The sequence below is a fragment of the Sciurus carolinensis genome, chromosome 7 (genome assembly GCF_902686445.1).
Source record: "Sciurus carolinensis chromosome 7, mSciCar1.2, whole genome shotgun sequence".
Classification (NCBI taxonomy): domain Eukaryota; kingdom Metazoa; phylum Chordata; class Mammalia; order Rodentia; family Sciuridae; genus Sciurus; species Sciurus carolinensis.
The window spans coordinates 21,631,773-21,657,291 of NC_062219.1; the positions used below are offsets into that span (position 1 = coordinate 21,631,773).

Genomic DNA, 25,519 nt, shown 5'->3' on the forward strand with positions numbered 1-25,519 from the left:
GCAAACGAAAGGACTTCTATTTATTATTATTATTATTATTATTATTATTATTATTATTATTTTGGTACTGGGAATCAAACCCAAGATCACTTTACCACTGATGTACATTAACAGATCTTTTTTTACTTTTGTTTTTGAGACAGAGTCTTTCTAAGTTTACAGGGCCTCACTAAATTGCCAAAGCTGGCCTGGGAGTCGAGATCTTCCTGCCTCAGCCTCCCGAGTTGCTGGGATTACAGGTGTGCACCACCACGCTGGGCAAGACTATTCTTAATTGAGGGGAAACGACAGGTTGTACCATAAAGGAAGAGCAATCATGGCCCTACAAGACTCAGTACTGAATAGCCTGGAGCGTCATAATAATGTTAACCTTGAAGATTGAGTTAATCAGAAATACAATAACCCTAAATAAGGATGAACAGCTAAGACATTCATGAATATTTGGTAAGGGTGGAAGAGAAAATGATATCTAAAGCCTCATCCTTCTGATGGGAAGTCAATAGATAATGTATAACCCTGAAGAAAAAAAAAAAAAGTAACATGAAGAGCATTTTACTTAAAGATATGGAGTTTAAAAGCAGATGAAAGCTTTAAAAGTGGAAAGTAGACACCTCTGGGAAAAGGATATGGAAAACAAGGAGTCAGAGATTGGTATTTGTCTTTGCAAACTTCATAGAATCAGGTGATTCTTTAAATTATGTGCATTTATAACATCAATAAAAAATAAGTTGCATATACTTCATAAATTCATGCAGAATCATGCAAGAAGCAGTAGTTTTATTGGTAGAGTCACAAACCTATATTTAAGGACAGGAGGCAGGACTGCATTATGACAGTTGTGGGTCCTTGGCACTTTGATATTGTGGGCCCCTTTCTCCACAGTACCAATATTAAAATTTATTCTTGACATAACTTTAAATAATTGGATTTTTCTTTCTTCTTGGGCAAAATGTAATCGAATTTCCTGGGACCCTTGAAAATAAGCACAGTGCTTCTATGACTAATGGACAAGTCGTCCCTGACAAAGAGGTTAAAGGAGGAAACCTAGAGATTCCTGTTTACCCTTTGTTTTAAGGATCAAAAGCTTTAGGCCAGAATGATAGCAAATTAAATGACTTCATGAACAGTAAAGTGTAATTGCTCTGATCCCAACACTGTGCATACAAAGCCACCCTATACACTATTTTCCAAATTTATTTCATAGTGATAACGACATATTGAAATGCTTGAAACCACCAGCTTAATATAGAACAATCCTAAATTTTGGGGCTATATTTTCAATTTTCCATAGGATTATTTTCAATCAAATATATTATTCGAGACTTTTATGTCTATAATACTTCTCACATTATTATAAAGTGACCCTGACATTTGCCTTTGAGTTTCAATCTTTATACTTCTACATAAAGAGCATGCCACATCTTGTGATGAACTTGGAATATTCCTACTTCAACTGGTTAAGTTGGTGAGACCAGCACTGTTGATACTGTGCCCAGAGATGCAGATTAAAAACTGGAAGTATTTCTTGAAAAATGTTTTGAGTAATACCTTGCAGTTGTAAAGCTCCATGAACTTTTCAAGCACCTCCGCTTTCTGTTTAGATCTTCCTATCATTTCCATGTTAGTGTATCTACACAGCTTCATCTTATTTCTAGCAGTGCTGGGAATTGAACCCAGGATGTCACACATGCTAGGTGAGTACTCTGCCACTGAGCTACATCTCCAGTCTGAAACTGAACTTCTCCCTTCCATATTATCTTCCTGTGTTAGTCAGCTTTTCATCAACATGACCAAAATATCTGGCAAGAACTATTTAGAAGAGGACAAGTTAATTTTGGGCTCACAGTTTTGGAGGTTCAGTGCATGTTCAGCTAACTCCATTGCTCTGGGTCTGAGGCAGAACATCATGGAAGAAGGGAAGGAAAGCTTCTCATCACAGGGCCACCGGGAAGCAGAGAAACAGGAGTCAGAGACAAGATGTAGTCCAGGGCCACAGGCCACACCCACAGTGACCTATCTCCTCCAGCCACACTCTCCCTGCCTAAAGTCACCACCCAGTAGTCTATTCAAATTTTTAATCCATCAAACGGATCAATCCACTGATTAAAGTCCTTACAATCTAACCAGTTCACCTGTGAACATTCCTGCATTGTCTGAAGTGAGTTTTTCAGGGCATACCTCATATCCCAATCATAACACTCCCTCTCCTGACTTATCCAGTTCATTCCATTGATACTACCATTCTGGTCACTTAAACCTAGTATTGCCTCTCCCCCGAGTCAGTGTCTGACTTTAACAAGTTCTCTGAGTTCTTGCTTTGCAGTATTTCACACATCTGTGCTGTCCAGGTCAACCTCTGCTCCCTCCGTACTTGACCTTTGGTAATGGCCTCCTAACTGGTCGCCTCAGGCAAACTCTCTTCCCTCAATCCATCCTACACTTTGCCATTTACATTAACTGGTTAACATGGTAATCATATTATCCTAGAATCTTCAAGGCTCCTCTTATGGTTTACATATGGTTTGTTCCCACCAATACTCCTGTTGAGGCTGAATTCCTCAATGAAGTGGTGTTGGGAGGTGGGACCTAATGGGGTGTTGCTTCATGGTGGTGGAGCCCTTGTGAATGGATTAGTGCTTTTCTTGAGGGAATGGGCTATCTATGGCAGAAGATAGGCCCCCTTCTCTTTCTTCTGCAGGTGTCTGTTTGCCCTTCTACTTTCTACCAAGAGTTGAAGCAGCACAAGGCCCTCACTGGAAGCCAAACAGATATGGCAGCCCAATCATGGACTTCCCATTCTCTAGAACCATGACCCAAAATCAACCGCTTTTCTTTATAAATTTCCCAGTCTCAACTATTGTGTTATAGCAACAGAAAACAGGCCAAGAGTGCACCCCAATATCTGTTACAAGGGTAAAATTAGCTCTTTGAATCTAGTAGCAACTCTCAGACTTCTCCTAGCCCAATGAGAGACCCGTTATATGACCTTAGACATGTTCCTTAACTTTTTGCTATGCTCAGACTTTTCTGTTTACTTTTTGTTGACAAGTGGTTTACTCTGGTCCCATACTTTTGGTCATCCTGTTCTTTCTTCTGGAGCATTCTCTCATGGCTTCTCTTTCCCTTGTATTTTGTGGCTCATGTAACCATCTCCTTAAAGCTTTTCCTGAGTACTCCTCCCATAATGACGGTCCTTTGGATTCTTACCATTATCAGCATCATGCATTTAAAAACATATCGTACACTGCCTTTTATGACTATTTATAGTCTACTTATGTGTCTTATCTCCTGAACAAATGACACTCTTCTGGAAGGCCCAGAGGCCGACCAGTTCCAACGGTGTCAATTATGTAGTGTGTCCATTAAGTAATTAATTCATAAGGGGAAAAATACTCTTGACTGGCTTTTTCAATTTCCGTGTAGATACGGGGCATTTACATTATAGCCAGAGATATGATAATGTGGATATCACAGAATTTTGTAGTACTTAGTGCCACTGAATTTTACACTTAAAAATTGTTCAGATGAATTTTGTTATATGTATTTTACTAAGTTAAAATTTAAATATATATACACCAAAGTCCATCTTTTATACATCCTCAAATTATATTTGGAAACTTTAATATACTATGTACTTAGTTTATTAAATATGTATGAGTTGGAAGAACTCCACTGGAGTCAAGCTCTCCCACAGACCAACTGTATGGCCTTAGGCCAGCAGCTTAGCTTCGAGAGCCCCTGGTGGGGGGCCTGTGGAAGAGGGGGTAGATTCCCGAGCGCCTCCCAAGGCCAGCGCCTCCCAAGGCCAGGGTCTGAGGGTCTGTAACTTGACCCTCCCTGGGGAGCACCCATCTTCTACAGAAAACCCTCCACCCGGTCGCCTTCCAGAGGCGCAGGCCATGCCACGCCAAGTGAGCGAACCTGTTCCACCCCGAGCCCTGCAGAGCCTTAAAACGATCTGGGACACTGACAGCAGCTGTGGTTTGGAGGACTATTTTTGCCCCTCTCGGCTGCGCCTCTTTTTTGGGAATTGCAACCAGACATGTGCTCAACCAGCGTCCTGTCCCAGGAGCACCCGCCGGGCCGGGCCGACAGGGAAGGGAGGACCCCTCCTCCGGTGTCCGCTTACCAGGCCTCCCGCTCCGGCTTCTCCTGGGCTGGGGGAGGGGTGGGAAAGGGAGACTTCTTCCTTCAGTGTCCACGTGTCCGGAGTGCCGGGGAAATAGGTCTGGTTGATTGGCTTCACAAGATTTTTGAACACTATTAACTTCAAATTTGAAGCGATGGGACTTCTGTTTCGCAGTTGCAAAATCCTTTAAAAATCCGTCTATTTTTCATTTCCCCACTTCATTTTCAGGATGGGACTGTGTACCATCCTGAGGATTGTCCTTTGAAATGAATTATGAAAGCTGAGATTTTTGTTTTGTTTTGTTTTCCTCCCAAACCAACAGTTTTTCTGGAATTTTTTGGGAAAAAAATGTCTAATTCATCTTTTAATTCAGATTAGTTACAATCACCACAATAATAAAGGCAATAATATTAATAGTCTTTAAGTGAGTGCTAGCGCGTTGCAAAATCCCAAAGGCTCAATTTGTAAATGCAAAGTTCAGGGGAGGGGGTGGGGGGTTGTCATCTTAATTGCAGATCCCTCGCCTACCATGGCTTACCAGGAACCCTGAACAAAGGATAAAGCCAAATACTTTAGCCCTGAGATCACCGACTGTCAACCAATCTTTGTTTAAAAGCATAAAAATAGAAGAAGAGAAAGAGAGGAAGAAAACACTTCTTACTATCATTCTCCTAATAAGCATTTAATTATTTAAGGACCTATTTCTCTGTGAGATTTAAGGCAATTTATAAAGAGTTAGTAAAATTGAAACTAAGTAGATGAGAAAAACTGGACCAAGGAGAAATTACAGATGGAAAAGACAAGGAGCAGATCAAGACACAAAAAAATAGATGAGTAAATTTTTGCATATTTCTCGGTGGGGATAAATCATCACCAAATGCTACTTGCTACTAGTAGGAGATTCTCCAAGAGCTATTCCATTATGAGGCTGAATCAGGGTCCCACGTTATTTTCCTTCTCTCCCTTTGGCTCTCTTCATTATCCAAGGTAATGATAAGGTAAGGAGGCTGCAGTGTGGCCTGTTGGGTTATTAACTGTTCATCAAGATTCCCAGGGCTCACCTCCTTCAATTCCAGGAGGGGCATTGTTCATTTTTCTGTCTTTTCAATTAGCATACCTGTCTCCAGTTGGTTGCCTGAACAGTGGGACTTCTTTGTGACACCTCCTGGACCCCGCCTCAGCCTCTCAGGTGGTCACCTTGAGAAGCTAAGTGTTAGGATCCTGCCACGTAGACATTCAGTGGTTATGTTCATTTTTTCCAGTTGCATTGGAAGCGAGGCTTTTCTGTCAGGGACTTCTGTTTCTAATACCAGTTGTATAGTTAAGCGATTTTATTACAGTTTCTTCAGAAAACTCCAATACCACCTTATATTTTTCCCAAGAATTGTATAACCAATATATTTTTTTAAATCTTAAACCTAGTATTGATTTTTTTTTTTAAGCCCATAACATTTTCTTTTCAAAGGACGCTGGATTCCAGCATGTTTGTCAGTTTTCCCAAAAACTGAATTCTTCTCTCTTTAAGGAAGATATTCAGCCTCCAAGCTGGGGTGGAGATGGAAGAGGTCACGGGAGAGTCCTTCCAGAGGAAAGAGTAGCAATGTTTCTACACCCCTCTGACTAATGGGGACGGAAAACCAGGGGTGGGGCGACAGCTCATATACTGAAGAATTCAGCTCTGGAGAAGAAAGTTGCCCTCAGGCTAAAGCTTCCAGAGCTGTATTGCTTCACTTTAAGTTGGCCTTGGGTACACCGACCTCCAGCACGGAGGCCAGAGGAAGAGAGGCTGGGAAAAGAACCTGTCAGCTAGATTCTTCTTTGGCAGTTTGTCCCACTAGAAGGACATGACTCCTGATTTTAAAAGTATTTTTAGTTGTAGATGGGCACAGCACCTTTATTTTATTTATTTATTTCTATGTGGTGCTGAGGATCGAACCCAGTGCCTCACATGGGCTAGGAAAGCGCTCTACCATTGAGCCACAACCCCTGATTTTTATTCAGTAAATACGGTGATTGTAAGGAGACAAGGAAATAATAGGAATTGCTATAATTGTGTGTTATGTAGTAATAATAAGCTGTATTTGGTATTTGCTTGGACTTGTAAAACTAAAATAAAGGTGCCTGGTGACAAACTTGCCGTGTGGCAGGATGACACTCCTGAACAATGCGATATGAACCTTTATCTGTGATTTGAGTGGGAGCTCCTAGTCTAGTTGTGTTCTGGTCTTTATCAATGAAGGCCAGAGCATGACTGGGCTGAACATCACTACCTAAACCCCTGGACTTTTGGAGCAGCACCGTGACCAGAGGACTCCATGTTGCTCTGTCTCTTGACTGCTCCAGCTGCTGTCCACATTATCTCTGATTGCTGATCGACCATTGTCACCGAGGCCAGAAGAATAACCACCACTACCATGACGATGACTGCCATCCAGCTTCCCATTCGTCAGACACCTGAGGGTATCCAAAGACATCCGAGGAGCTGAGAGAAGCCATGGCTGAGAAGAATCCCCTTGGTCTTGCTGACTGACTTCTTGGCTAAAGACGTTGCACTGAGTAAGTCCTTGGGGACTGGACTCTAGGTGAACAAGGGAGTGAATCTTCAATGTACATGTGACTTGCTATTATTGAGAATGTTAAGTTGGGTGTGCATTGCTTGAATAAAACCCACTTGTTGGAACCACACTTGATTCCTCTCTTACTCACTGCTCACGACAGTGACCAAAGATGAAAAACACTGCCAGACTCAGGTGGCTGAGGTAGGAGGATCGTGAGTTCAAAGCCAGCCTCAGCAACTTAGCAAGGCCCTAAGCAACTCAGCAAGATGTGGCTTAGTGGTTAAGTGCCCCTGGGTTCAATCCCTGGTACCAGAAAGAAAAAACTTTTTCTCTCCCTCAAAGACTCATAAGAAACATTTCTAGTAACCTCAGATCTCTTAGGCAAAAATATCAATTTAGATTTATTTCATGAATGTTTTGAATAATTAATTTCACATATTCCCATCTAAGTAGCACAGGCAATAAATCACCCTCAAGCACACTCCTGGTTCCAGTCTCACCTAGGATTTCTTCAGGAAAGCATTTAGCTTCTCAGTTTCTTCCTGAGTAAAGCAGTGATAATGATAGGTACCTGCTAAGGGTGAGATAGGATTCAATCGATTCCATGTGTATACACACAGCAGGGTTCTGAAAGTGAGATAAATGGTTATTTTTCTTTAGGTTTTATTCAAGAGTGCCTGACACTCGAGCAATAAATTTTTCAAATATTTTCCTTTGGTTTTATTATGAGACTGGGCTAATGCCTGTATTTAATTTCCAAACTTTACAAATAGGTTCAATACATATTTTACGGCTAAAGAGACTAAAACACGGGTTACACATTACTGCCAAAGTCCCTTTCCTCTCCTCCCCTCTGTGCACTAGGGTGACAAACGGAAAAAACGTTAAGTCACATCAATGGTCTCTGGGCCCCCCATAGATACTAGTGGGGTTCTCCATATGAACACCAAATTTATCTTTTATTTTGTCTTAGTCCTGGTAGAAAGATAATCCTAGTTTACCCATTTGAAACGCACTTTATCTCTGTTTTGTATTTTTAAGCAGGCAAGACCCTCTTTGTCTGTTGTTCAGGCTGCTATTGACACTGTTGTTGAATTTGCCCTCTGATCCTTCAGGGCACACCCAAGTTGTTCAGTTATTTATTCTTAGACAAGCTCACTGTGCTTCTAGATCCTCCGATTGACTTTTTTTTTTTTTTTTTCCATTCTTCTTATTATAAGGTGGGGGATTGAACCCAGTCGTGCTTTACCAGTGAGCTACATATTTTGAGACAGTGTTTTACTAAGTTGGTAAGGACCTCACTAAGTTGCTGAAGCTGGCCTCAAACTTATTATCCTCCTGCCTCAGCCTCCCAAGTTACTGGAATTATCACTGTGTTGGGCTCCCGAATGGTATTCATAGTAAAAATATTTCTGAACTGTTGACTTTAAATCTGACCTCAAAGTCAACAGTGAGAGCTCATAGGTATGAAGAAACCTAAGACAAACAAATCTCTTTAAGACCCTCATGAATCCAGTACATATGCCTAGTAGCTGCCTTAATGATTATTTTAAAGCATCACTTTTTGAGGAGAGTTTCTAAGTATTTCCTGGGCAGGATTAGCTTACAGCTGCAGTCACCAAAAGCAAACCAACAGAATTGTTATAAATACCCAGTCTTACCAGTCAGCAGCTAAGCTGGAATTTTGCCTATTGCTAAAAAGGATGCTTCTACTTTCCTAAAAAGGAAGAAAAAAAAATTAGTCATAGGGATTTGTTTCTTCATAATACAAATAGTTCCTATGTGGACTCTTTCCTTTGGGTGCTAGGATTGGGAAATTGGAGGAGAAACTGTCTATCTGTCTCTCTTCCCAGTAAATTTTCCTAAAAGTCAGAGAAAAAAGAAATGTTCCCATAGCAAACATCCTACACTTCCTTTTTTGTAACACTTGACAATCATAATTTCTTGTTCATTATCAGTCTTCCCAATTAGTCTATAAATTCCAGGAGAGTGACTATGCTTTTCTTACTCAAATTGTGTCTTTGGTATGTAGCTCCGGTACACAGTCTGATGTACAATCAAACTCTTTGGATAAAATGTTGAATAAATTGAATTGGAACCACAGCCTTCAGTAGGAATGATAGAAGCCCCTGAGATTTAAATTGGAGATGAAACCACTATATGAAGTAGGAGCTGAGATTTTGACCCATGAAATAGATCACAATGTGTCTGTTTGGGGTTTGTTTGTATGTTTGTATAGGGGATTGAACCCAAGGGCACTTGAGCAATGAGCCACATCCCCAGTCCTTTTTATTTTTATTTATTTATTTATTTATTGTAAACAAATGGGATACATGTTGTTTCTCTGTTTGTACATGGAGTCAAGGCATACCATTTGTGTAATCATTAATTTACATAGGGTAATGTTGGTTGATTCATTCTGTTATTTTTTTCCTTCCCCCCACCCCTCCCACCCCTCTTTTCCCTCTATACAGTCCTTCCTTCCTCCATTCTTGCTCCCCTCCTTAACACTAACCCTAAACCTAACCCTAACCCTAACGCTAATCCCTCCCACCCCCCATGATATGTCATCATCCGCTTATCAGCGAGATCATTCGTCCTTTAGTTTTTTGAGATTGGCTTATCTCACTTAGCATGATATTCTCCAATTTCATCCATTTGCCTGCAAATGACATAATTTTATCATTCTTTATGGCGGAGTAATATTCCATTGTATATATATGCCACAGTTTCTTTATCCATTCATCAATTAAAGGACATCTAGGTTGGTTCCACAATCTGGCTATGGTGAATTGAGCAGCAATGAACATTGATGTGGCTCCTTTTTATTTTTATTTTGAGACAGGGTCTCACTAAGTTGCTTAGGGCCTTGCTAAATTGCTGAGGATGGCTTTGAACTTTTGACCCTCCTACCTCAGACTCCTGAATTGCTGGGATTATAGGCATGCACCACTGTGCCTGGCAGGAATTATTGTATGTGTGCAAGGTGGTCAACTTTTTTAAAATTTTTTATTTGTTTTTTTAGTTATACATGGCAATAGAATGTATTTTGACAAATCATACATATGAGGAGTATAACTTCCCATTCTTGTGGTTGTACATGATGTGGATGCACTGGTTGTGCATTCATATAAGAACATAGGAAAGTTATGTCTGATATTTGTCTCATTCCACCATCTTTCCTTCCCCCCACCCCCTCCCCACCCCTCATTTCCCTTCATCTTTCCTTCATTCTTTCACTACCCCCCCCCATTATGTATCATCATCCACTTATCAGAGAAAACATTCAGCCTTTGGTTTTCTGGGATTGACTTATTTCACTTAGCATGACAGTCTCCAACTCCATCCATTTACCTGCAAATGTCATAATTTTATTCTTCTTTATGGCTGAATAATATTCCACTGTGTATATATACCACAGTCTCTTTATCTATTCATCTATTGCAGGGCATCTAGATTGCTTCCACAACCTAGCTATTGTGAATTGAGCTGCTATAAACTTTGATATGGCTACCTCACTGTAGTATGCTGATTTTAAGTCCTTTGGGTATAAACCAAGGAGTGGGATAGCTGGATCAAATGGTGGTTCCACTCCAAATTTTCTGAGGAATCTCCATACTGCTTTCCAGAGTAGTTGCACCAATTTGCAGTCCCACCAGCAATGTATGAAGGTGGTCAACTTTTAATAGAATTAATTACTAGTTAAAAAAGGAGTTTTGAGTTTGAAGGCAAAAACAAGGAAGACACTGATGTGGACAATCATTAAGGACCTACAGGACTAATCTTGAATTGCACACATGTCTTGTCTTGAAGATTTTTAGCTATGATATCATACATAGTAGTGTTTTAGGTTCTGTTTGTTTTAACAAAGAGGGGTTTTAGAATTTTCCTAAGGCACTAGTATAATAGTCACAACAGTGGTTTAAATGTACAATCTCCACATCACAATTAGCATCTTAAATCCATCTTGGGTATTGCAGCATCAATGCTAGTTGTATTATTGATCAATAAAGCTCTTAAAAATAAAAATCTCCAATGTTAAATATATGATGTCTGCAAAAATGTCAAAAATACCACCTCCTTAAATTAGAGAACAGTCACATTTCATAGAACCAGCCCTTCTGATGTGATGAGTATCTAAAACACAAAGATGAAAGAGTCAAGTTGAAAAATGGTGGGGGCATGCCTATCATCCCAGAAGCTCAGAGGCCGAGGCAGGAGGATCGGGAGTTCAAGGCCAGCCTCAGCAACTTAGTGAGACAGACCCTGTCTCAAAATAAAATATAAAAAAAGAGTTGGAGATGAAGCTCAGTGGTTAAGACCCCCTGAGATCAATCCCTTGTACCAAAAAAAAAAAAAAAAAAAAAAAGGGAGTAAATGTCCTTTTAAAATTTAGTCCCTTGATAATGCTGCATCTTCTAAAGAAAACCAAGACTCAGTGGTTCTGGATTGCAATAGCAGATCAGCATCAACATCGGAGAACTGTGAACGTGAGCAAGGAGCCCAGTTTACTCACAGTGGTTTTGTTCCACATAAGCAAAGCCAGGCCTGGGCTACATAGAGCAGCAGCCAAGCTGGGAAAACGGGAGGCTGGCTGTTTTGCCCCTGCTGAAGTGAGGTGAGTACCACAAAACTGATGCCAATTCACCCAGGTCAGGGGCACCCACAGTGATTTTTTTTGAAAAGGATTTTAAATAGATTATAATCAGAGGGAAAGAAAAACATCATTAGGAGTAACGTGTGCCTGCAAATTTAAAGTTTTGACTTACTCTCAAAAAATTCACAAGTTGACAGGTTTACTGAGGTCTAATGACTATAATAAACTGCACATAGATATATCTATAAAGCATATAATTTAATGAGTTTTGATATATGTTCATTCCTGTAAAACCATCATGATAATCAAGATAACTCATCACCTTTAAAATATTTCCTCCTGGCCCTTCATTATCCCTCGCTCTCATTCCTTCCCTTGGGCAAACTAATCTCCTTTCTTTCTTTTTAAAATAGTGGTTTTAAAAAATAACACGAAACTTAACCATTTTAAGGAAATAATAAAGATTAGAGATTAGTGAAATTGAGAATAGAAGAATAATTTTTAAAATACACAAAGGTAGGAGTTTTTTTTTAAAGACGATCCGCAAAATTGAGAAACTCTTAATTAGATTAACTAAGAAAAGAGAGAGAAGAGTCAACTAAAATCAGAAATGAAAGAGGGAGTTTTATAACCGGTACCACAGAAATAAACAGGATTATGGAATACTATGCACAATTGTATGTGGATCAAGTGGATAAAAAAAGAAATAGAAAATTCCTGGGAACATACAACTTAACAAGAGTAAGTCATGAAGAAAAAGAACTGAAAAACCAGTAACTAGTAAGGACCAGCGATCAAAATTCTTCCATCGGATCTTCTGACTCAAGGACATCAGGACAATGCATTGAGAGAAGACTAAAGATTAGACTGTAAGGGAAAAAAGTACAGCCATGTTTTGAAGGACTGTAGTCCGGGTGCTTCGTTAGTTTGTAAGACATGAGTCCAAAATAGCCAGAAGTTTCCTGCTTGAAAGATCTTTGAATTATGTGCAGTTAGTTGGTCAGGACCCTGTGATGAGGTAGGTGAAAGAAAGAATTCAGTCAAAACATTTTCTCTTCTAACAAATGAGATGGAAATCAGGAGAACATGAAGTACCACAAATGGATGATGTCAATCAAAAGACAGTGTGGCCCAGGACATCAGTATTTCGCCAGGTCTCAGAGAGGTGGCATATCAGCACGTGAAACAGGAGTTTAGAATTTATGTGGGAGGGATATAAACAGTGGTGAAACACTTGGATAAAAATAATGTAAGGTAAGAAGCAACAATTATCATAACCGATAACATTCTATTTCTGATGAACCTGATGAAAAGAGAAGGCATAGAATGGTATAGTCTCACTCCCAAATCATCTATAGCCTTTATAATTTCTAGGAATAAGAATTAAAATAGTCTTTATTTAAAAAACAAAACTGCCAACAACAATCGCAAAGCCCAGGACCATGTGGCTTCACTATAAAATTCTATCAACTAATTAATAAAGAATTAACACCAATATTCCTCAAATGCTTTCCCAAAAATAAAAGGGAAGGGAACGCATCCATTCTTATTCTATGAGGCCAGCATTATTACTCTGATACCAAAGCCCAATATCCCTGATGAATATGGATGCAAAAGACCTCAACCACATACTAGCAATGTGAATCTAATAGCACATTCAAAGGATTATATGCTATTACCAAGAAGGATTTATTCCTGAAATATAAGATAACTTAAAACATAAAATCAATTAATGTAATATACCACAGTAACAAAATGAAGATCAAAACACACATGTTCATCTCAACTGATGGCAGAAAAAGCATTTGGTAAGACTTATACTCTTTCATGATAAAAACATTCATCAAACAAGGAAAACCAGGAATAGAAGGAAACTACCTCAATGTAATAAAGACTATATGTGAAAATCCCACAAAAAGCGTTTCCTTTAAAATCAGGAACAAGGCAAGATGCCTGCTTTTGTTACTTCTATTCAATATAGTATTGGAAGTCCTAGCCAGTGCAATTAGATAAGAAAAAGAAATAAAAGGCATTGAAAAGAGTAAAATGATCGCTGTTTTTAGATGACACAACCTTATATATAGAAATCCCTAAATATTCCTCAAAAGAAACTGTTAGAACTAATAAACAGATTTGGCAAAACTGCATGATACAAAATCAATATGCAAAAATCAGTTCTATTTCCATATGCTGACAGGAAACAAATGGAAAAGGAAAAAAAAGGTAACAATTCCAATTGCAATAGCATCAAGAAGGATAAAATACTTAGGAATAAACCTAACCAAGGAGGTAAAAAACTAGTGCATTGAAAATGATAAAACACTGCTGAAAGAAATTAAAGAAGTTGCATATAAACGGAAAGATATCTGTAATCATGGATTGGAAGATGATACTGTTCAAATATCTATATTACCCAAAGTAATCTACAGATCTGATGCAACCTCTACCAAAATCCCCATGTGTTTTTTAATAAAAATAGTAAAAATTATCCTTAAATTTGTATGCAATCTCAAGGGATGCCGAATAGACAAAACAATTTTGAATAAAAAGAAGAGAGTTGTAGGACTCACATTTCCTGTCTACAAAATGTGTTCCAAAGCTACAGTAATAAAAACACTGTTACTGGCATAAAGTCAAACACACAGACCAAAGAAATAGAATAGAGCCCAGAAATATACACTCCTGTATATGCTGAAATGATTTTTAACCAGAGTGACAAAATCACTCAATGAGAGAGTACAGTTTCTTCAACAAATGGTGGTTGGAAAACTGGATATCCACATGGAACGAATGAAATTGGACTTTTATATTAAACCAGAAAAAAAATTAACTCAAAATTGATTAAAGATCTAAATGTAATACCTAAAACTATAAAACTCTTAGGAGAAAAGATAGAAAGCTTTAGACATTGGATTTGGTTGTGCTTTCTTGGATATGATACCTAAAGCACAAGGGAAAAAAAAATAGACAAATGGTACTAAATCAAAAGTAAATATTTCTGTTCATTAAAGGAGAGTTAACAGGGCTGGGGTTGTGGCTCAGTGGTAGAGCGCTTGCCTAACACGTGTGAGGCACTGGGTTCCATCCTCAGCACCACATATAAACAAATAAAAAAGGTTCATCGATAACTGAAAAAAAAATTTTTTAAAGGACAGTTAACAGAATGAAAAGAACTATAGAATATAAAACATATAAGTGATAAGGGGCTAAAATTTTTAAACACTCATACAATTCAACAACCTAACCAAATAACCCAATTATCAAATTAGGATAGGGTTTGAATAGACACTTCTCCAAATAAGTTATAAAAATGGACAATAAGCATTATGAAAAGATGCTCAACATCCATAATCGTGGGAGAATTGCAAATTAAAATACAATGGTCTAACACCGTGTACCCATTAGGATGATAATTTTAAAAAATCAGAAAATAATAAATATTAGCAGGAAAGTGTAAAAGTTGGAACCCCTTGTACATTGTTGTTGGTGTTGTACATGGTACAATGACTTTAGAAAATAGCCTTGTTACTCAAAAAATTAAAAACCATATAACCCAGTAATCCCACTCCCAGGAATATATCTAAAAGAATTGAAAGCAGATTTTCAAAGACAAATTTGCATGCATAACTTCATAGTAGCACTATGCACACTAGCCTAAAGGTAGAAACAACTCAAATGTCCATATGTGGATGACTGACTAAACAAAATTTGATATTACATAAAAACAGAATGCTATGCCACCTTTAAGAGGGAGGAAATTCTATTTTGTTTTCCTTTTTTGTATTTGTGGGGGTGCTGGGGATTGAAGCCAGAGGTGTTCTACCACTGAGCTATATTCCCAACTCTTTTTAAAAATTTGAAACAGGGTCTAGCTAAGTTACCCAGTCTGGTCTTGAACTTGCAATCCTCCCACCTCAGCCTCCCAAGGAGCTGGGATTATAGTCATGCTCCACTATACCTGGCTAAAAGGAAGGAAATTCTGACACAGGCTATAGCATGAATGAACGGTAAGGACACCGTGCTAAGGGAATTAAGCTAGTCACAAAAGGACAAGTGCTGTATGCTTCCCCCTATGTGAGGCATCTAAGTAGCCAACTTCAGAGAGACAGGAAATAGAATGGCAATTACCAAGAGTTGGGGGAGGGAGCAAAGGGAAGACCTGTAGAATTTCAGATTTGCAAATAAAAAAGTTTGGAGCTTTGTTTCACAAAAATATGAATATTCCTGACACCACCAATCTGTACAGCAGTTAAGATAGTAAGTTTTGTGATTTCTTTTACCACCATAAAAATTACCGTAAGTAGATCAAGAAATAAAATGGAGCACACCAAGTGTCCACAAGAATGTGGAAGACTGGAACCCTGTGCGCTGCCGGTGGGAATATACAGTGGCACAACTACTTTGGAAAACACTTTAGTGATTTATTAAAAACTGAGCATAGCAGAGCATGATGGCATATGCCTGTATTCCCAGCAGCTCAGGAGGCTGAAGCAGGAAGATCAGAAGTTCAAAGCCAGCTTCAGCAATTTAGCAAGGCCCTAAGACACCTCAGTGAGACCCTTTCTCTAAATAAAATAGAAAAAAGGGCTGGGGATGTGGCTCAGTGGTTAAGCACCGTGGGTTCAATCCCTGGTAGAAGAAGAAGAAGAAAGAAGAAAGAAGAAAGGAGAAATAAGAAAAGAAGAAGAAAAAGAAGAGGAGGAGGAGGAGGAGAAGGAAAGAAAAGAATAGAGAAAAGAAATGAGCGTACAGCTGGATATGGTAGCACGCCCCCTGTAATCCTAGTAACTCAGGCTAAGGCAGGAGGAGCAGAAGTTAGGGCCCATTTTAGGGAGGATCTAAACAACTTAATGAGACCCTGTCTTAAAATAAAAAAATAAAAAGAACTGGGGATGTAGCTCAGTGGCAAAGTGCCTCTGGGTTCAATCTCTAGTATGCACCCCCCCAAAAACAAACCCCAAACATATATCTTCAATTCCATTCTACATATTTATTCAGGAGAAATAAAAGCATATATCTATACAAAACTTGGACAAGAATGTTCATAGTAGCTTTATCAGTAATAGAAGAGTCTTACAGGCATTGTTCTAGCCAACTCCAATGAAATGATCCAATGAGCATGGATGCTGTCAAAGGACAAAATTACGACAAATCTAATTGTCGTATATATTGTCGTATTGTCAAATGTATAAAACCAATTGACTTTTATTTGCAGCTCATGACATAGTGTGTGTGGGAGTGTGTGTGTGTGTGTGTGTGGTGTGTGTTTGGTGTGTGTGTGTGTGTGTGTGTGTGTGTGTGTGTGGTGTGTGGGGGTGTCTATTTTACAAAATATAAGAACCATCAGTGGGAATCCCAGGACAGTGAGGTTTGTAAAATGGGAACAAGAAAACAGGACAATGGTTTTAAAAACTGATTGGTTAACATCAGGGTAACTTGGGCTGCTTTTTCTAAGTGTTAGAGCGGATGGGACTTCCTTATTATGTTGATTTAGGTGGACAAGAATCTCTTACATTCAGGAAAAACTGGTCCATTTTAGTATCTACCTGCTTCCTTAAAGTTGCAGTTTGATGTGTGGCTTGTAGCATGGGCGACTCTATTTTGATTTAATCTGGTCTGTTAGGGGCTTCTGCAGGAGCTCATTCCAAAATAGTCCCTCTCATAATTTTTGTTTAACAATAGTGAATAAACAAATTGTGTATATCCACACAATGAAATAGTACAAAATGGATATAATCTCAGGTATTCCTTCATTGAGCTTTTATTATGTACCAAGCATTGTGCTGAATATTTCAAACTTGACAACTCTGCTGTGAGGTAGGAATAATTAGCCTTCCTTTACAGAAGGCAGAACTGAATCTTGTAGAAGCCCCCATATACACACAAGATCACACAACTGAGGTGTGTAAAATCTGGAACCATGTTGAAGTTGGAGCATTCATCTCTACACTTTGTTCCTAAATTCTAACAGGAGCAATACATCAATTGGATGATAGTAACCATCTTAATTGAAGAATTCCTTGCAACAAAGCTCAGGCTGTTCACCAGTGGTGTTAACTGCCAGTCTGCACCATGGGTGAGAATGTGGATTGTAGATGTCAACAACCTAGGTGTGAATTCCCTCTGCTGCCACTTTCTTGTTGTGTGAGCTGCCAATCTCTCTGTTCCTTTATCTTCAAAATGGAGATAATAGCATCTAGCATTCCCTGATTGCACTTAGCAGTTCCTGGCATATAGTAAAACAGTATTCATCTTTCTTTAACTTGTTACATGTGTCTTTGAAAGCTTCCGGTCCCTGACAAGAGAGAGAAGCTTCATGCAACTTAATACAAGACCACATGTACCCTGGACATTACTGGGATACAAACATGAGTCAGATGGGAGAATCCCTCTCCTCAGGAATGTCACAATCTATGAAGCAAAAGCCAGGCTTGGCCAATTCAATATTTTTAACATTTTCATGCACTGTACTTAGTGGTAGACTTCGTGTTCTAAAAATTTGACTTTATTGCATTCTTACTGTTTTAGTCAGCGTTTTCGCAGCTGTGACTAAATGATCTGACCAGCACAATTATAGAGGAGGAAAGGTTTATTTGAGGGCTCAGAGGTCTTAGTCCATAGAAGGCCGGCTGCATTCCTTGGGGCTCGAGGTGAGGCAGAACAGCATGGTGGAAGAGCGTGGCAGAGGGAAGCAGCTCACATATCAGGAAGCAGAGAGAGAGAGTCTCCACTCTCCAGATATAAAATATATGCCCCAAAGCCACGCCCCAGTTCCAATCTCCTCCAGCGACACCCTACCACTTCAATTAATCCCATCAGGGATTCATTCACTGATTGGGTTAAGACTTTTAAAACCCAGTCACTTCTCCTCTGAACCTTCCTGCATTGTCTCACATGTGAGCTTTTGGGGGACACCTCACATCCAAACCACAACACTGACATATTAGCACTATGAAGTACTGTGTATAGGCCACTTTTCATTTTGGGCTTTGTAAATTGCCAGGCCCTCCTCCTTTTTTGGGAGGGGTGTACTGGGGCACTTTACCACTGACGCATATCCCCAACCTCTTTCTATTTTTTTACTTTGAGACAGGGTCGCGCTGAGTTGCTTAGGGCCTCACTAAGTTGCTAAAGCTGGTCTCAAACTTGAGATCCTCCTTCATCAGCCTCCTGAGTTGCTGGGATTACAGGTGTATGCCACCATGCCTGACCCTCTTCCTTCTTGTTAACCATATTTCATTTCCTTTTACTGTTAAAACTTAGTGAAACTTCCTAAGCTTAATGCAACTTGAAAAAAAAAATTTTAAGTATTTTTTAAAAAATTATCAAATATGATCTGTATCCTAATAAAAAAGGGGAAATTTGGACACCAAGATTCACATGCAGGGAGAACTCAGTGTGCAGATGGGATTCATGCTGCCACAAACCAAGCCCTACCAGAAATTGGAGAGACATTCAGGCTAGATACTTAGCATCTTCCGAGGGATCCCGGGGAGGCTGGTGTCTCGAGTTCAGACTTCCAGCCTCCAGAACTGTGAGGCAACCCATCCCCATTGTTAAAGCCACTCTGTACTTCGTTACAGGGCCCTGGCAAACTTGTTCAAAATGGGGCGGCAGCTCTGTTTTCTTATTTTTTTTCTCTCCTTTGTGATTCACAAATGCTAGTACTCTTCTGCCCCCCGCCCCTCAGGTTCTCTTTTCGCTTAAGGATGAAAAGATAAACTAGTCACTTGTCTCATATGGCCTAAGATCTGCTATGGGAGATAAAACAGATCAACTGGGGGGTCACAGTGTGAATCTCAGCTCTGTCCCTTGCTCATTGTGGAATCTGGGGCAAGTTACTAAGCTTCCCCAAGTTCTGGTTTCTTTATCTAAACAATGCAGACAATAGCATCACCTACCAGTGTTGTTGACTCCATTGAGATAATGTGTGTAAATGAAGAGTGTGCATTGGCCACGTGTAGCCATTATGATCACAAAGCAGAGGACTTTAAGGCAGAATGCTCCAGGGAACAGAGAGAGAGCAGGTGCTTGGCACCAGGGAGAAGGCACACAGCATGACCAGTGGCAATGCGCTCCCAGAACACAGGACTTGTTCAGCAGTCGTGTGGCTTAGGCCGGACAGCAGTGTGTGGATGTCAGTGTGGCCGACTTAGAGAGCTCCCCTGATCCCCATGGGGAAAATGGCTTCGCTCTTCCTCCCCAGCCCTCCACCACATCACCCTCCTTTGCATGGATCACAAACTGTAATCCTTTTATTTCCCTGTTTTCTCATTTATTGTTGGACAAGGGCAGGGACTGGCTTCTCTTATCAGAGCTTTATGTTAGCATTGAGCACAGGAGATGTTCGACAAACATTTCCACGACTCGCCTCCAGTGACCCACCTTATTCAACCATGCCCCACAGTTACCATCTAAGTGCCTAGAGTTACCACCCAATCAGTTCATTCAAATTAGGATGGACTGATTAGGTTATAGTTCCCACAATTCTATCAATTTACCTCCAAACATTTCTGCATTAACACAGGAACTTTTGGGAGACACCACATAACAATGACTCTGGGGAGAGATGCTGTATTTAGGACTGTGTCAGTTGGTTTTCTGTTACTGTGACAAAATAACTGAGAAAATCTACTTCTAAGGGAAAGATTTATTTTGACTCAAAGGTTCACAGGTTCTTCCCATTTTGGGGAAGAAGCAAGGGAGAGAGGGAGGGAAATGAGTGATGGAGGACTAGATGAGTCCTGGCAGGTCAGTTGAAGAAGCGGCTTGGAACCAGATCCTGGAGTGGCTCTTGAAAGGACAGACTGTCCATTCCAGGCAGGCTTCTGAAGGAGAGTTGGTAAGGAAAGAATGTGGCAGTCTGCATATACACATCACCCCGGGGAGTCTTACTTCAGGGAAATTTGGGAAATATTCTAAATCCGTGGTTCTCCAAGTAGAGGGCCTGAACCAGGGCACCGGTGTCAACTGGAAACTTGCTTGAAAGGCAAATTCTCAGGCCTCACTTCAGCCCTTGTGAATCAAATCTGCATTTTAACAAGGCCCTCCCTCGGTGACTGAAAAACCCTGAGATGAAGATCCTGCCTCTTACCGAAATGTCTGTAGACACTGCCCACAACTCTGCGTCTTCCAGGCTTGAGTAGAGAATCGGGTTAAATGTGTTTTGCAGTAATGGGAATCCTTGAGCAGAAATCAGGGATATAAATACTCCTACCCTATTTGGTGCCTATAGATAGAACTCAGCCTCAATCATGAGAGGTCCTTAAAATTGCAGCACACAAGTAAGCAGCCTTTTAAATAGCGGTTATTTTGGGACATTCCGGTCTGAAGTCCAAACTGATCTCCCACCCAAGAAAGGAACTCAAAAGTCCCACACCAGGGACATAAATCCCCATAATTAGAAGAAAAAGAAAAAGAAAAAAAAAAAAAAGACCATGCAGGAAAAAACACACATAAATAAACAGAGGAATAATCTATCCATTCAGGAAAGTACTGAGTCTGTTTGTGAGGAAATCTTTAGGATCAAGACAGGGGACGAAAAGAGTAGGAGTAAACCAAAACCCTTTAATGAATCATGCTATCTGTCATCTGGTATCAGATGTTCTTGAGTCAGGAGAGACCAAGCAATAGTCCAAATGCTTCCAAATAAGGGAGCTCAGTCACTGCTCCGAAAGGCGACGACTTCGTCTTACCTGATGGTCTGTTTGGTTTAGAATCAGCCAACCGTTTTCAGAACTTAAGTGCATTCATACACGTAGGATCAGGAGGCTTCTGAAACACAAACACTCACATGCCCTCTCTCTCTCTCTCTCTCTCTCTCTCTCTCTCTCTCTCTCTCTCTTTCTCTCTCTGTCTCTCTCTCTCTCTCTCTCTCTCACACACACACACACACACACACGGTTTTACTGAGTCAGATTTTCCAATCTATCATTTGAAGAAAGAGTAGCACAAATTCTAGAAGCGAAGCCATCTTAGGTTTCACTTGGTGGTCAGGGAGCAAGGGGATTTGTTTGCCCACTGTAACAAGGGAAAACACTCCATTCCAGAGCTCTTCCTCGGTCACATGTGCAAAGGGAGATGCCAAAATAGCCCACATTTTCCAGAGGGTGCAGGGATGATCCTTAGCCAGCCTATGAGCTTTAAGGTATATATTCAAAAATTAACTACTTCAAGCTGGAATGCGTGGACTCCAGGAATTTAAAGGAGTAAATGGTAGAGGACTGTTGGCTGGTGGAAAGAACTCTTAACGGGATGCTCTAGGCTCAGGTGGGGGTGGGAGAGCCTCCTGGGTGGAGTCAGCTTCTCTAGGCCAGTCGGTTCACTTGGTGACAGCTGTGTGCCAGCAAATATTGTTCTCCATATGTGATGAGCTGGGAAGAGCTGGTGTGGATCACACCCATGCTGTGGGCTTCCACGCATGTGAATATGTTGGGGATTTTAAGCATGACATTGAAAACACACAATTGCTTAGTGAGAAGATAATGTCTCCTTTGATTCTCTTTCAGTCTTTCTGAAGAAAGAAAAATGACCAGTTTAGCATTACCTATCTTCAACTATGAATCTCCCTTTTAACAAAAATAAAACACATTATGGATATGGAGATTTTGCCTTGTAACATCTGTTTAGAACTTAGCAACATCGTTTATTCAATTCTATTTCTTTTTGGCCATTCATTCCGATTTTTTGTTTACAGTAACGATTTAAAGTTTCACTTTAAGGAATTAGACAATTTGATGCAAAGGAAATATTGAACACAGAATGATATAATTTATACCTTTGCCATATGGCAAAAGTGGAGGATGGTGTTCAAATGATTCAAGTTCAGAAAACACCATTGCTTGAATCCCCTCTGTGTCTGATAAGTTACTTAAAACCCTTCTACACATAGAAAATGTATTATCAATGCAGTTCATTCCATTTTCAGATTAAATTGCTTAAAATGTTACAACTGAGTTGAAATCTGTTTCCTGAATCTTCCTACCATGAGCATATCCCTTGAATCCTAACAGAACAAATCCAATTATTCTGTAACAGAAAACCTTTCACATCTTTGAAGGAGCCTCTCCTTCCTTAGCAGCCACCCCTGTGCCATGAATGTGTATACCCCAGACCTTCCTTCCTCAAGACAGAAACCCTTCAGTCTCCTCCTTTGACCCTTCTGATCACACTCACCCCTCTGGCCATTCTTTTCTGGCCTTGTTCTCACTTTTTTTTTTTTTTTTTTTTTTTGAGTGCTGGGGATCGAACTCAGGGCCTTGTGCTTACAAGGCAAGCACTCTACCAACTGAGCTATCTCCCCAGCCCCCTGGCCTTGTTCTAATTTGTCAGTGTCTCTCTTAAACTCCATGAATTTGTAAACCTATTTTGGTTACATATGACAGAATATCCAGGTTCATTTGGCTTCCATAATTAAAAATTCCAGTGTGAGATTCACTGAAGACAAGGTTTGACACAGGGGCTCACAGAGGATCCCGGGAATCAGGATTTACTGTCTCCCTGATCTCCCGGCTCTATTTTCTTTCAAGAAGAGTCTATCTCCAGGAAGCCTTGCCCCTCAAGATAGCAAGATGGTCAAAGAATTCCAGCCTCACTTTCTTATACCCTTAAGTCTAGTAGAAAAGAGAGGGAGTCTTTCAGAAATCCTAGAAAGCATCATTCCATCTTAGTAATTCTGAATTCATCAACCCCTGAACCAATCACTGTCACTAAAGGAGTGCAATATGCTGACTGACCAGGAACGAGGAGGTTTAAGGACAACTTTACTGGCAGCGCAGAGTCTTGGGTGAGAAAAGCAGAGGGAAAGCAGGTCGAGAAGCTCAGCTCGTGATGTGCAGATCTGAACTCAGTACCCTGGGTGAGGTGTGACCTGAGAATACAGCTACGCATCAACTCCTTTATGATGAACTTCATGTGTCAGCATGGAGGGAGGGAAAGGCCGTTCTCCAAGCTGCACCTGAACCAGGGGCTGCTGTTTCCTAGTGTTCCCTCTGTTGGTAGCGTGTGCATGGTGGGGGAGTAGAAAGCCTAACATCAACATTCGACATTGATCTTTAGTTTCCAGACCAAAACGTATAATTAAAGTGAGCCGGAAGAAGAAGAAGCAGGAGGCCGAGGAATCAGGGAGGAGAAGGAGGAGTGGTCGTTATTCTAATATTGGGTACACTGATAGCAACCAGGTATGGGAGCTGACAGCAAGACAGTAGATAGAAAAGCCATTCCAAGTGGTGCTAACTCAAAAAGCAGAGTGAAACTGCCAGAAACACAAAGTTCTCCAATTTCAAAACGTAATATAGAACTATAGTAATCAAGGCAGTGTGGGATTGATATGAACAGACACATAAATCAATGGAACAGTATTGAAAGCCAGAAATAAACAGTACATTTATGGTCAATTGATTTTTTAAAAAGGGGCCAAGCTAATTCAATGTGAAATGTTTTTTCAACAAATGGGGCTAGAACAATGAGACACCCACATGCAAAAAGATGAATTTATATCCTAACCTCATTCCATGTACAAAACTTAACTCAAAATGGATCACAGGGAAAGATGTAGAGCTAGAAAAAAAATCGAAAGATTAGCCTTCATCAAAATTAAATCCTTTTGCACTTCAAAATACTCCACTCAGGAAATGAAAAGACAAGTCAAAGAATGGGAGAAAAATATTCGCAAATCATATATGTGATTAATGACTGGTATGTAGACTATATAAAGAACTCCAAATAAACAATAAGAAGAAAACTCAATTTTAGAAAAACACTAAAGAACTAATGAGCAGTTCAGTAAAGAAGATGAAAAGATGGCCAACATGATTACTTATCAGGAAACTGCAAATTAAAATCTTGAGATTCTGTTTCACAGTCACTAGAAATTCACAGCCTATGATCAAACAGTTCGATGGCAATGGATGCAGTGGCTCTTGCTTATAATCCTAGTGACTTGGGAGGCTGAGGCAGGAGGATAGCAAATCTGAGGCCAGACTCTGAAATTTAGTGAGACCCTCAGCAACTTAGGGGAATCCTATCTCAAAATTAAAAGGACTAGGGTGTAGCTCAGTGGTACTGTGTCCTGGGGTTCAAGTCCTAGTTAAAAAAAAAAAAAGGTCAGACAATACCAAGTGTTGGTAATAATTTGAAGAAAATGGAATTCTCATATGTTGCTGTTGGGGATTTAAAATGGTGCGGTTGCTTTTAAAGAGTCTGGTAATTTCTTTAGAAGTTAAACATCAATCTACTATACAATATTGCAATTTTAGTTCTAGATATCTGCCAAAGGAAAACTAAAACTTACACCTAAATGATCATAGCAGAACTGTTTTTAATAGTCAAGAAGTGGAAACCATCCAATCTTATATCAAATGTTGAATGAATAAATAGCATGTACTACATTCATATAATAGAAGACTATTCTACAATGAAAAGCAACAAATTATTGATCATGCTACGATATAGATGAATCACAAAAACGTTATACCAAGTGGAAGAAGCTGATCACAAAAGGTCAAAGGTTGTATGATTCCATTTAGATGAAATGTTCAGAAAAGGCAATCTATAAAGGCAGAAAGTAGATCAGTGGTTGCCTGGAGCAAGGGATAGGAACAAGCATAAAAGATCAATTTGAATTGATAGAAATGTCCTGAAGTTGGATTGTGATGATAGTTATACAACTCTATGTTTAGTGATAGTCACTGAATTGTATAATTAAAGTGGTGAATTTTATGGTATGCAAATTATATCTCATTAAAGATGTTTTCTTTTTTTAAAAAGGCAGAATATAGTCATGCAGAAATAAACTTTGTTAGTAAAGAAATATAATTATGTTTGCTACGTGGTGGAATTATGAATGATTTTTATGCTTTACATTTTTCTGTATTTTACAATTAAAATCTGTTTTTAAATCAGAAGAAAGCAATAAAGATAATTTTTAAAATTAGTCTCTGAGCCTCAAACATAAAAATATTACATAATGGACCAGAGACCAGCTACATAAGGTCACTATGATAAAGACATTGAATGACTCTTAGACAGTAAGACTTGGCAGTCACCTGATTAATATAAATAACAGGTCTCTATTTATTTATTTTTATGTGGTGCTGTGGATTGAACCCAGTACCTCACACATGCTAGGCAAGCACTCTACCACTGAGTCACAACCCCGCCCCCTAATAACATGTTTACAGATAGAAGAATCCATCAGCTGAGAACATTGATCAATAAGGAAAATGAAGCAAAGTG

At 39.7% G+C, this 25,519-nt stretch overlaps 1 non-coding gene across 1 annotated transcript; it reads right to left on the reverse strand.

The window, feature by feature from the left end:
* Positions 1-11,210: 11,210 nt before the first annotated feature.
* LOC124989844 (small nucleolar RNA SNORA48) lies at positions 11,211-11,349 on the reverse strand. Its single transcript, XR_007109659.1, has one exon. It is a non-coding gene; the product is annotated as a small nucleolar RNA SNORA48 (small nucleolar RNA).
* Positions 11,350-25,519: the final 14,170 nt, after the last annotated feature.